General features: G+C 34.3%; 1 protein-coding gene across 3 annotated transcripts in view; it reads left to right on the forward strand.

The window, feature by feature from the left end:
* Positions 1 to 13839, forward strand: part of CCDC102B (coiled-coil domain containing 102B) — a 180973-nt gene that overhangs the window by 153465 nt on the left and 13669 nt on the right. The gene's annotated exons all lie outside the window — the stretch shown is intronic.

The raw sequence follows: 13839 nt of genomic DNA on the forward strand, positions 1-13839 counted from the left end.
TATTTCTCTAGGGGTGGAATTGCTGGTTCATAGTATAGGTATAAACCTATTTTTTTTAAAGATTTTATTTATTACTTGGCAGAGAGAGAGGCAGCGAGAGAGGGAACACAAGCAGGGGGAGTGGGAGAGGGAGAAGCAGGCTTCCCACTGAGCAGGGAGCCAAATGCGGGGCTTGATCCCAGAACGCTGGGATCATGACCTGAGCCTAAGGACTGAGCCACCCAGGCATCCCAGTATAAGCCTATTTTTTTTAGAAAACTACCAAACCATTTCCACTGTTGAGTGTCTCATTTTTTAAATTTCTTGTTATCTCTTTTCTTTTTAAAATTTTATTTCTTTTCTAATAATGTTAATATATAAAATTATTTGCTTTGTCTTACAACATACATAAAATTGTTACAAACTCACATCACCAGTACTCTGACCCTTAATAATCCTCTTGAATGGTGTTCAAGATTTCCATGCAGTCCTTAAATGTTCTGAGAATATGTCCCACTGGATATTGAATGAGAGTTTTGTGTTCAATATCACTTGAAAGACTATATTCTGGATTATGTAATCAATATGATACACAGTTTGCTAGTTCACATGTATCCGATACTATGGGTTACATTTTTTTTCTCTTTTTGCTTTAATATAATTCATGCTGTAGTGTGGTATTATTATACTTTTTCTTTGTCAGGGTCGTGATTTTATGAGGAGTATTTATCCGCAGTTGAAAGTTTTTTTTTTTTATCCATATGTTGCAAATGGCAAGATTTTGTTCTTTTTTATGGCTGAATAATATTCCATTGTGTCTATATACCACCACTTATTTATTTATTCATCTGTTGATGGATACTTGGACTGCTTCTGTAGTTTGGCTATTGTAAATAATGCCGCAGTAAACATAGGGGTGCATGTATCCTTTTGAATTACTGTTTTCATATTCTTTGGGTGAATACCCAGTAGTGCAATTACTGGATCATAGGGTAGTTCTATTTTTAATTTTTTGAGGAACCTCCATACTGTTTTCTACAGTGTCTGCACCAATTTGTATTACCACCAACAGCGCATGAGGGTTCCTTCTTTTCCACATCCTCACCAATACTTGTTTTTTCTTGTGGGTTTATTTTTGTTTTTATTTTTAGCCATTCTGACAGGTGTGAGGTGATATCTCACTGTGGTTTTTGACTTGCATTTCCCTGGTGATTAGTGGCTTTAAAGTTCTTTTCATGTGTCTGTTGGCCATCTGTATGTCTCCTTTAAAGAAATGTCTGTTTATGTCTTCTGCCCATTTTTAAATTGGATTATTTGGTTTTTAGCAGTTGAAAGGTTTTGATTCTTATTTTATTTTCTACTTTTAGTAGTTTTGTGTGGATACTGCATTCCTTTTTCTGTTTGTGGTAAAGTGGGTAGGATTTCCTAGACAAGCAAGAATAAATAATGATAGATGGTTTTATGGGAAAAGGTGCAATAATGAAGAGTGTGGGTTGTGTACTTAATTTCTTAATTCTAGGGTTCTCCCTTTGGTTGATATACTGAAAAGACTGGAATTTTTTGTTTATTTTTAATTAAAGCTTTTAGGTAGAGGAATGCAGATTAATCTGTATTCTGATTCTTGTATAGGGGCCTTAATAAAAACTTCTTGCTTTTCAATTTTTCATTACCTGGAAATAGCCAAATGACACCCCCACTTTCTCCCATAAGTGGTCCTACCTCAGAACAGAAAGCTATTATCTCTTATACCTTAAGCTCCTTTCTTACATTTTTTACAGTAGCTAGTATTCTGGTCCTCCAGGTCTGAGATTTGCTCTCAGGATCTCCCTGTGGAGGGTGATGTGACTTCCCCTAAAGGGATTCCACCCTATCCCATGTTCCCTCTTATGCATAATTCTCTGACTCTGCTCCTGCATTGCTCCAGAGGGGACTCTGTTGCTCTTGGATATATATTTTAACTCTTACATGTGAATCAAGGTTTCTATTAAACTAAGTCTCTTAATTATATTTGCAGAATGACTGATTTTATTTTTTCTCATTGTTGATTTTTGGAGGCTATGTGGAGAGATAGAGATTTAGTCTGTGGTCATGTTCTAAACTGTGTGATTCCCGAAAGACACTATTGTTTGACCATGGGTGGTCATTTATTGTAGCATTGATTACAGAAAATAACTTTAAGAAACTTGTTTATTTGGATATTAGAAAATAGGCATCTCATAGGCCAAAGAAAGATATTTAATGGAATATAAGACTAAAGATAAAAGCACTGAAATCTTGAGGGATGCTGCAAAATTCAGGGATATTTATAACATCAGTGACTATATTAGGAAACAGTTATAACTACCATGGGATGGTGACTCTCAGATCTCAATTACAGGGAGTGTAATTAACCTAGAACTCCAGCTGCTTACTCTGAGATCCAGGTGGTAAGATCACGCTTCCCACAGGCTACTCCCAACAGAGGGCAGCCTCCTTGTTTCGGAGATGTGACCTCCTCACTAGTGACTTTGACTAAGAGCTCCTCCGTGGCCTCACCTAACTGTCCTTGGACCACACTGACATCTAAGATGATATCATCCAATCTTCTCTCCTTCCCTCTCTACCCCCGCAAATCTGAGTCAGCCCTGATTGCAGTAATGCTGCCCCTGCCTCTCCTGACTCCCCTTCATTTTCTCTCATACTCATTCTTCCTGATAAAGTCATTGCTTTTTAAATCCCATTGTACAGCTGCTTCTTGGAGTACCTAGAGTAACAGAGTAACAATGACCAAAAAATCAACGCTCTGATTTCTATCAGAAAAAATAACAATGGGTGTAGAAAGAAGGAAAAATGGTATTAACAATTAATAATATATTTAAAAAGCATAATAGAGATAGTCAACAAAGCCAGAAGTTGGTTCTTCAAAAAAAAAAAAAAGAAAGAAAGAAAGAGAAACTAAAATGAAATGTAAGGAAAATTAATCAAGAGCTATAATTAGAAAAAGCTAGTAATTGAAAAGGGACACAGCTTTAGAGCAAAGATACACAAAGATAGGGAAACACTATGAAGGCATGATGGTAATAAAAATAAAATCATACAAGAAATAAATTATTGACCAGAGAAATACAGCTTTACCCAGTATGACTCTTGTAGAAATAGAAAGCCTAAATGGATTTATAACATTATATAAACTTAATTAAAAATTAATAAATTAAAACTCTTCCTACATTAAAACTCTAGCATCAAACTGCCTTATGGTTACGTTCTACCATTCAAAGTAAATAATTCCAATTTTATAGAACATAATCCAGAGGAAAAGTAGAGGGAAAACTTTCCAACTTTTTCCACTGTGTTAGTTTAATGCTAATGTTGCATCTAGACAAGGATAATATAAGAAAGGAAAATAACAGACATTCTCACACATGAATATAGTGGCAAAAATATTAACCAAATAGAAGTAGTCTTAATCTCATAGTGAATAAAAACAATTGATTTGTCACAGGAATGGAAGGTATGTTATACCATTAGATCATCTGTTATATAAATCAGCACATTAAACATACTGAAAGAAAAAATTATGTGGTTATCTCAAAGTTCACATAAAAACAGTTACTACAATGTATTTCATGATTTTACGGAAAAACATTTTAGCACAGTAGGAATCAAAGTGGACTTTTACCACTTGATGGAGTAGCAAAATTTTAGAGCAAATATTTTATTTAATGATGGAGTACAGCTTTTATTTTTTTTTAGGGAGACAACGAGGGAGCATGAGCACTCTGGGGTCCTGAGGTGGGGAGGGTCAGAGGGATTGGGAGAGAGAAAGAATCTTAGGCAGGCTCCATGCCACTGTGGAGCCAATGCAGGGCTCAATCTCACGACCCTGAGATCATGACCTGAGCCAAAATCAAGAGTCGGACGCTTAACCCCACTGAGCCACCCAGGCGTACCCCTGCTATCACTTTCTTAATTTAAGATTCTACTCCAGATGCCAGACAGTTCAACAAAAGAAGAAAAATAAATTATAAGAATTGGAAAGATACAAAATTGTAATTAAGTATCACAGATGATATAATTATCTATTTAGAAAATACAAAGTAGTCTACAAAACATAAATCACAAGAGTTTAGAGATACTGCTAGGTATAAAATCAATTAAATATGTATACACCAACAAAAACTTATATTTATATACATAATATTTGTATATAATGGATAATAAATAGAGCAGTATTTGTGCAATGATTGTAGACCAAAGAAATAGAGTAAGAGAGACCAGAATCAGAGCCACACACATATGGACAGTTGATCTATCAACAGATTTGTCACTGCATGCCAGTAATGGATAGAGGAGTCAGTAAAATGTGCTGGCTTCGGACTGAAGATGAATGGAAGAAATTAATTTGCCTCATTATAATATTAATCTTTTAAATGAACACTCTAACTTTAATGTGAAGAAAAGATGGTGTAATTCTGACTTGATCAATAAGACAAACTAATTTTTATTCTTCAGTATTTTTTTTAAAGAATTTACCAATGTATCTCTTGTGTCAAATTTCCCCCAAAATCAGATATTAAAAAGCAGCAAGCATATTTAAGACATGAACATGTCATACCAAGTCATTCTTGATGTAAAGTGGTGATTTAGGAGATGCTCATAAATCCATGACACTATTTCATTTTTACATCGTTGTCCTTTTCTACTATTTTCTCCTGTAAATTATATATACACTTTTTTTCTCCGTCACAGCTCAGTGTTAATAATTAAAGTTAACTTTCTAATTTATGTGAACTATCAGAGTATATGCAATTCGTCAATATACCTTCTAGGTAAAATGATAACTGAGAACTATCAAAATCTCTGAGAAGATCTTGTGGCAATTTTTTTTTTTTTAAGAGAGAGCAGGAGCAGGGATGGAGGGGCAGGGGGGATAGAGAAAATCTCAAGCAGTCTCCATGCTCAGCATCCGAAGGAGAGTTCAGTCTCAGGACCCAGAGGTCATGACCTGAGCCGAAACCCAAGAGTTGGATGCTTAAACAACTGAGCCACTGAGGTGCCCCTGTTTGTCTAAATTTACTTTTAGGAGAGATTTTGAAAATAAAGAAGGTCTACCTTTCATAGCTTGCTTAATTTTATCTTTCTTATAATGTATTTATTTTCCTAATGCAGATCTTGCTAAGGATTGTGTGTTGACATAACTTTTCTTGTAATAGAGTACATGTGAGGATGTAGTTAACCCATGGCAAAATTAAGTCCCATTAGACACCTTATATAAACCTCTGGTCCCTATCCTTATCGGAACAAGATCCACATCTTAAACCCTCCATTCTGTTTCACTTCTCAAGTTTAGGAAGTATTGCTTCTGTAAAGTTCATGCCTGATCAAGTTTATAAGAAATCCACTGCAGCATATTAAAACTTGGCAGGAGAGGTGCAGAAAAGCATCTTTTCACTGTTTTGTTTTTCAGTTATGGCTTTTCTTTGGCTCTCTAGGACATTCTCATAAAACAGTTTTCTATGTTTAACATAACAACAGTGTTGTCTGTTCACATTTTTAAATCTTAACAGTTGCTAGGATATTCATGGATGATTATTACATATCTACATCATTTTTCAATGATTCTACATTGAAATGGAGAAAATATTTGTGTGTGAAATTCTGGATCCAAAATACCCATTTAGATTTTTACTTGTGAAATCTATAAGTTTTCTCTGCCAGAGTATAAGTAAAGTCTTTATAAATGTATTTTTCTTGTCATTCTAATATATATTGGCTTATTTATACATAGATGTAGTGTTCTTTTGTAATTTGCTTGCATTGCTTTTGATTCATGTTCAATCAGAGATATATATTTTTGCCTCCTTTTTTATTGAAGTATAATTAACATATATTGCTTTATTAGTGTCAGGTGTATAATATAATGATTCAACAGTTCTATACATTACTCAGTGCTCATTACAGTAAGTGTTCTCTTAATCCCCTTTATCTGTTTCACCCATCCTCCCACCAACCTCCCCCCTGGCAACCACCAGTTTGTTCTCTGTATTTAAGAATCTGTTTTTGTTTTTGGAGGGTTTTTTGGTCTCTTTTTCCTTTGTTATTTCATTTGTTCTGTTTCTTAAATTCCACATATGAGTGAAATCATATGGTATTTGTCTTTCTTTGGCTGACTTATTTTACTTAGCATGATACCCTCTAGCTCCATCCATGTAGATCTCATCCAATGAGATCTAACAAAGGTCGAGATCTCATTCATTTTTCTGCCTGAGTAATATTCCATTATATACTTATGTGTGTGTGTGTGTGTGTGTGTGTGTGTGTGTGTGTATAAATCTGTATATCTACATCTATATAGATATATATATCACATCTTCTTTATTCATTCATCCATTGATGGACACTTGGGTTGCTTTTATATCCTGACTATTGTAAATAATGCTCCAGTAAACATAAGGATGCATATATCTTTTCAAATTAGTGCTTTCATTTCCTTTGGGTAAATACCCAGTAGTGGAATTACTGGGTGATATGGTAATTCTATTTTTAATTTCTTGAGGAGTCTCCTTACTGTTTTCTGCAGTGTCTTCACCTGTTTGCATTCCCACCAATAGTACATGAAGGTTCCTTTTTCTCTAGCTAGCCTCTTTTTTTTTAACAAAAAATTAACAAAAAAAATGTTAATTTGTACTTTATTAAAATTTATAACTTTTGCTATAAAGACACTATTAAGATATTTAAAACACAAGCCAAAGATTAGTAAGACATATTTGCAAAATACATATCTGATAAAGGATGAATATTCAAAATATGAAAAGATCTCTTGTTAAAAAAAACATTTTTATTAGGCTTTATTTTCTGAAGAAGTTTTAGAGTCACCACAAAATTGAGGGTAAAATAAAAGAGATTTATACCTCCTACCCCACATATGTGCAGCCTCCCCCATTATCAAATCTCTCACAGAGAGGCGCACTGTAATGACTGATGAACTACACTGACCCACCATTATCACCCAAAGTCCATAGTTTACATTAAGGTTCAGTATTGGGTTATATACTATATAGGTTTGGACAAATATATAATGTATCCATCATTGTGGTATCATATACAATATTTTCACTGCCCTAAAAATCCTCTGTGCTCCATCTGTTTATTCTTCCCTTTCTTCAGCCTCTCCTTTTACCCCCTTCAACTTCTAAGAAACACTAATATTTTTCAATGCCTCTATAATTTTTCTTTTTCCAGAATGCCGTATAGTTGGAATCCTACAGTATGAAGCCTTTTCAGATTGGCTTTGTAGTAATATACATTTGAGATTCCTTCATGTCTTTTTATGTTTTGATAACTCGTTTCTTTTTTTGGGCTTCATTATATTCCATTGTCTGGCCATCCTTCAATTTATCCCTTCTCCTACGGAAGGGCACCTTGGTTGCTTCAAGTTTTGTCAATTATGCATAAAGCTGAAATAAACATCCTAGTGTGGGTTTGGGGTTTTTTTTTTATTTTTATTTTGTTATTTTTTAAATTTTTTGTACAGTTTTCTGTGTGGATGTAGTTTTCAACTCCTTTGGGCAAATACCAAGGAGCATGATCGCTAGATAGTAAGATAAGAATATGTTTAGTTTTGTAAGAAACCACCAAACCGTCTTTCAAAGTGGCCATATTCTTTTGCATTCCTACCAGCAATGCAGGACAGTTCCTATGGCTCCACAATCTCACCAACGTTTGGTGTTGTCAGTGTTCTGGATTTTCACCATTCTGATAGTGTGTACTGTTATCCCATTGTTTTAATTTGCATTTTCCTGATGTGATGTGTATGATGTGAAGCATCTTTTCCTATATTATTTCACATCTGTATATCTTCTTGGTAAGATCTCTGTTATCTGTAGATCTTGGGCCCGTTATCAAATGGGTTGTTTTCTACTGTTGAATTTAAAGAATTCTTTGTGTATTTTGGATAACAGTCCTTTATCAGATATGTTTTTTCCAAATAGTTTCTTTCAGTCTTTGGCTTATCTTCCCATTCTCGTGACATTGTTTTTCACAGAGCAGAAGTTTTTAATTTTAATGGTCTAGTTTATTAATTATTTCTTTCATGAATCATGCCTTTGGCTATGTGTCTAAAAAGCCATCGCCAAATCCATGGTCATCTAAATTTTCTCCTGTGCTATATGTTTTCTGTGAAGTTTTGGAGTTTTGTGTTTTACATCTGGTTTGTGATACATTTTGAGTTAATTTTTTTAAGGGTATGGTGTCTGTATCTATATTATTTCTTTTGCATGTGGTTCCCTCTTCTTTAATTTAACTTTGTCACGCATTTTATTTCTTTTTTTTTTTTTTTTTAAGATTTTATTTAATTGACAGAGAAAGAGACAGCCAGAGAGAGAAGGAACACAAGCAGGGGGAGTGGGAGAGGAAGAAGCAGGCTCATAGCGGAGGAGCCTGATGTGGGGCTCGATCCCATAACGCCAGGATCACGCCCTGAGCCGAAGGCAGACGCTTAACCACTGTGCCACCCAGGCACCCCACGCATTTTATTTCAAATAAGTTCTGGGGCTCTTCACTTTTAGAAATTCTCCAAAGATTTAAGATGAAATTAAAGTAACTAAAATACATGTGATATTGCACATTACTAAAACCATTTATTGTGCTCTTGACTTTTGGTAAAAGAGGATGTGAGCTATCACTGAGCTGTATTTAACTGTGGACAGGTGGGAAGTAGATTTTAATTTAGGAGAGAGTTTGTCCAATTCTTATTTATGATTTTAAGACTTAGAGAAAGAATGTTAAAAGACCCGGGGTGGGATGACATCAGTAATATGCATACTGCATTAGGTTTTTTTAATGTGAGTCTGCAGAACTGCTTTTCTTTTGAATTAATCTTCTGGTAGAGAAAGATGAAACAAGGCTCAAACCCCCAAAATACAACAAAAGAAAACATACTTTTGCTATAATGTACTACTATGGATTCGAAATACGGTGGGTGCTATTGCAAAGGGATATACTTATGTTAGCAGCTGTTAGCATGGTATGGATATAATGAGCTCAGGATTGGAATCAGCGAGGAACTTTAGGTGAACCATAGCTTGAATTCTTTGCGTACCTTGAGAATTACTTCTACTCTTAAGGACCCCAGTTTCCTCATGGCAGGAAGTACAAATTTACAGGATTATTGGAAGGATAAGAAATAACCTATATAGCTCTTTACCAGAAAATATATTACCCTCAGTAAAAGAGCAATAATCTCATATTGCTAGGAAATAGCAAGCTTCCTGCCTTTTACCTCTTACTTCCAAAATCACAGTTTGTAATGTGATTTTATGGCTGACCTGTCTGAAATGAAAATTCTGAATATTTGCAAATATATTATTGGAATATCCACGTGGTTTTAGGTGACTCCTCACTATCCTGCAGAATGCCACATAATACATTCTGTTGAGGGTTTTCTCAGTTGACAACATCCATTTACAAAATGATTGTCATCCAGATAAAATATAAAAAAAATTAATATACTACTTTCATCTGTCATCTGATATGACTGTTGATATTTTTTTCCTTATTTTTAAAAATTTTTTAAAAGATTTTTCTTTTATTTTTTTTTTGAGAGAGAGAGAGAGAACGAGCAATGGGAGGGAGAGAGAAACAGACTCCCCATTCAGCAGGAAGCCTGATGTGGGGCCCAATCCCAGAAGGCTGACGCTCAAGTGACTGAGCCACCCAGGCATCCTTGTTTTTTCCCTTAGGAAACAAATTTATTGCATGAAATACTTGAATTTGGAATAAATATTTCCCCTAAATAATATAATTTCTGCCTCATAAGTCTAGGCTGCAGGGAATATTTTCTATATTTTACAAGCAAAAAATGGAGTCTTTCAAGATAAAGAGAATTGGGACTCAGCTGTAGGTCATTTGACTGGAAGTCTTCTATCTGTATCACTGCATTCACGTTCCATGAAATGCAGTGGAGCTATGCCAAGAGCTATGAGTTAAGAGTCAGTCTGAGAAATCCTACTGGTGTTGGGTACGGTAAGCTAAGTAACTGGCTCTTCTAGAATGCTTTCTTAATTTTGCTTTGTGTCTCATTGTTGTAATTGAAATCTGGGAAGGCTGTTTCCTAGAAACTACAATTGTGTACTTTCTCCTTCCTCCATCAGTACTTACTGATCACTTACATAGCATGTGTCAGGTCCAGGCTGATGAACAAAATGGTATGGCTCTAGATTCATAAACTTACATTCTGGTTATTGTATTGATTAGAATCTTTGATGTCCTTCAATAGTATTAAGCAACAATAACATCAAGTGAATAGATGAAGATGTTTAGAAATGACCCCATAATTCTAACTTTAAGAATAATCACAGTATTACATTTTCCACGAGCAACTCAGATGATTCTTATGTTCACACTTACTTTCAAAAACCACTCCCTGCTTGTCTAGGTTTCGTATCATACTCTAACCCACACCTAATCTTTCATGATAGAACTCTTGGCTCTTATAATGTTCAACCCTATTTCCTGCTTCCTTTACTGGAACATTCTTGCCTTGATTCTGCCTCTTTGACTTCTTAAACTTCAGATTTCAGCTTACATATTATTTCTTCAAATGACCTCTGATTGCCTAATTTATTGCAGGCCTTTCTTATAGCATTCAGGGGGTTTCATCCCTCATGAGTCTCTGCTCGATGTATACCTATTTATTTATTTATATTTTGTCAATAGAACATTTGTTGTGTCTTATGTAAGAGATACTAAATAATATTTGTTAAACACCTGAATAGTTGTTTGGGTGTTTACATATTTTTCTCAATGTTTATTTTTTTCAATATTTTACTTATTTATTTGACAGAGGGAGAGACAGAAAGAATACAAGCAGGGGGAGTAGCAAGCAGAGGGAGAACGAGAAGCAGGCTCCCCAAAGAGCAGGTGGAGCCTGATGCAGGGCTTGATCATAGAACGCTGGGATCATGACCTGAGCCAAAGGCAGACGCTTAACTGACTGAGCCACCCAGGCGCCCCTATTCTCAATGTTTAATATGCATAACTTTGGAAATCATTAAATCAACAAATATTTTACCAATTACTCTTAGGAGAATATATTTTTACATTAAAAATTCTAGAAAACACTTTTTCAGTAGTTCCCATATTACCTGAAATTTATTTAACAATCATACCCACTATTAGTTAACAATCATACCCACTATTAGTTAAAATTAGTTAAAATTCATACCCACTATTAGATTTAGAATGAAAATATTTTAGGATTTTCTCTTGATCACTAAAAGCAAATCAATAGACTTCCATTTCAATTTGATATAATTATTAGAATTCCTTACAATAAATTCTGAAAGCTTAAAATAGTACCTGATTTTTACTTTTTAACTTGCATTCAGTTGAATGCCTTTTAAGATTTATTTATTTTGGAAAGAGAGAGAGAGAGAGAGACAGCACAAGCCGGGGGAAGGACAGAGGGAGAGAGCATATGGAGCAGACTCCCCACTGAGTGTGAAGCCCAAGGCGGCTCGATCTCACAACCCTGAGATCATGACCTGAACCGAAATCAAAAGTCTGAGGATTAACTGACTGAGCCACCCAAGCACCTCTCAGTTGAATGGCTTTTAATGTAATAGGTTTTCATATGATTGTTAGAAAAGAATAATCTGATAAGAAAAAATTTTGTAAAATGAAAGCAAAACTGTTTATAGTATTTATGATGTTCCAATTTCTATAGAACCTTTACTTTTTTACTGTGTGTTGTATACATAAATTTATGAAATAATTGCTGTGTCAATAACCTGCAAAAAATCAGACATCATTATTTAAGATTTGTTGTTACAACTGATAAAATCATTCCTTTATTTTTTTTTAAGGATTTGGAGTTTATTCATTCAAACCATCTGTTACTTATATAAAACCTGAGTTCTACCTGTAATCTGTTATCAGGTATAAAGTTGACTTCGGTAATTTCTTTTAAATGCCTACAATTTCACAAAGCCTTGACATAACATATTTGTCCTTGGCCAGAAACACATATATTTTCCTAAAATTAATTTTTCATCACCAAGTTAATGACTTTTTGTTATAGCTTTATTATTTTCAATCTGGTAAGTGATGTGATGATAGTCAAAAAGTTTAAGCATTAATCTTAATAATTAAAAAAATGACATGTTGGTAATTGGATTTTGAAATACTATTTTCACCTTGTATCCCCAAATAGAAACCCCACATGTTAAACCACATCATTTAAAACTTGATCCCTGGGGTGCATGGGTGGCTCATTCAGTTGAGTGTCCGACTTGATTTCAGCTCAGGTCATGATCTCTCATGGTCCTGGGAAGGAGCTGGTATCAGACTCCTGAGATCAGCAGAGATGCTCTCTCTCTCCCTCTGTCCCTCCTCCCCCACTTGCATGCACAATCTCTCTCTCTTGCAAATAAATCTTCAAAAATAAAATAAAATAAAATTGGATCCCTTAGTTTATTACATTTAATTGATAAATAAGGACTTGTCCCAAGAATATAATTTTTGTTTCCTGTTTTTTAGAAGCCAGAGCCTCTCTTAGATTTGGGAACAGAATATTTTCTACAATAATGGTGAAATTTTATGTCTATGCAAAAGCAGATTTTAGAAATTTTTTAACTAAAATCCACTTCAAAAGATATTTTGAAGGCTAACATTTTTCTTTTTTTTAAAGTTTAACATTTTTAAAGTTGATTTTGATTAAGTTGATTTCTCTTTTATAATTTAAAATCTCATGAAAATTACTTTATGATAGTCTAATGCTAATCAATACTTTGCAATCAAGCCATTTGAAACTAACAATATAAAAATAAATAATTTCAATTTTTATCCTTTACAGTTTCAAAATGTCTCCTATTTTAATCATGTTACATAATTTGCAAGGCATTTTGAATAACTGATTTCATTAGTCCTTATAATTCCGCATATTTGGTGTGTCTGGTGTTCTCATCTTAATTTTATTTAAAAACAGGAACAGAAAGAAGAGATGTTTCGGAGTCAGCCAATGAGAAAGTGACAGAATCAGGACTAGGTTCCAGTTGTTTTTCTACTGCAAAGAATGGCTTCACCATACAAATTTATGCTATAAAACTACTTTGACATTTGGATATACATATGCCCAAATATATGGGGGAAATACCTATATAATTGTTTTAACTAAATTATATTACCAGTGTTTCTTCCCTAGGTAGAATAGTGCTATTCAAAGAGTTTTCCTCTCAATTTAATTAATTTTACTTTTCACAAACCCTGTCACATTGGGGAATAAATTGCATATATTAGGGCGATGAAGTTACCAGACTGAACTTATCCACAGAATCAATGGTGAAATCAAGATTAGAATTCAGAGCTCATGATTAGAATTTAGAGCTGAAAGAGCTACTAATCATTTCTACTTAATGATACCCAGAACAAGAAAAAAAAGATCATGACAAGCAAACGTAATTCAACCTCACTATAATAATGAGCAACCATTTAAACATAATAAAACTGCATAAGATAAACACATTTGATATTGCCTCTTTAAAATCTAAATATAAAAATGTTAAAATAACAAAAACTGACTGACCAAAGAAGACATTAAAATTACCCTAAATCCATCAAATCAAAACTTCTAGAGGTGGGTTCTGGTCACTGGTAATTATAAACATCTCTTCAAGAGAATCTCATTTGCAGCCTTGATTGGGAACCATGGGATGAAAGCAGAGGTGAGCAAACTTTCTGTAAGGGGCTGGATAGTAAATAATTGAGGCTTTGCTGGCTGTACAGTTTCTGTCCCAGCAGCTCAATTCTGCCATTGTTAGTGTGAAAACAATCATAAGCAAGATGTAAACCAATGAATGTGGCTGCATTCCGATACAACTGTGT

The sequence above is a fragment of the Ailuropoda melanoleuca genome, chromosome 14 (genome assembly GCF_002007445.2).
Source record: "Ailuropoda melanoleuca isolate Jingjing chromosome 14, ASM200744v2, whole genome shotgun sequence".
NCBI lineage: Eukaryota > Metazoa > Chordata > Mammalia > Carnivora > Ursidae > Ailuropoda > Ailuropoda melanoleuca.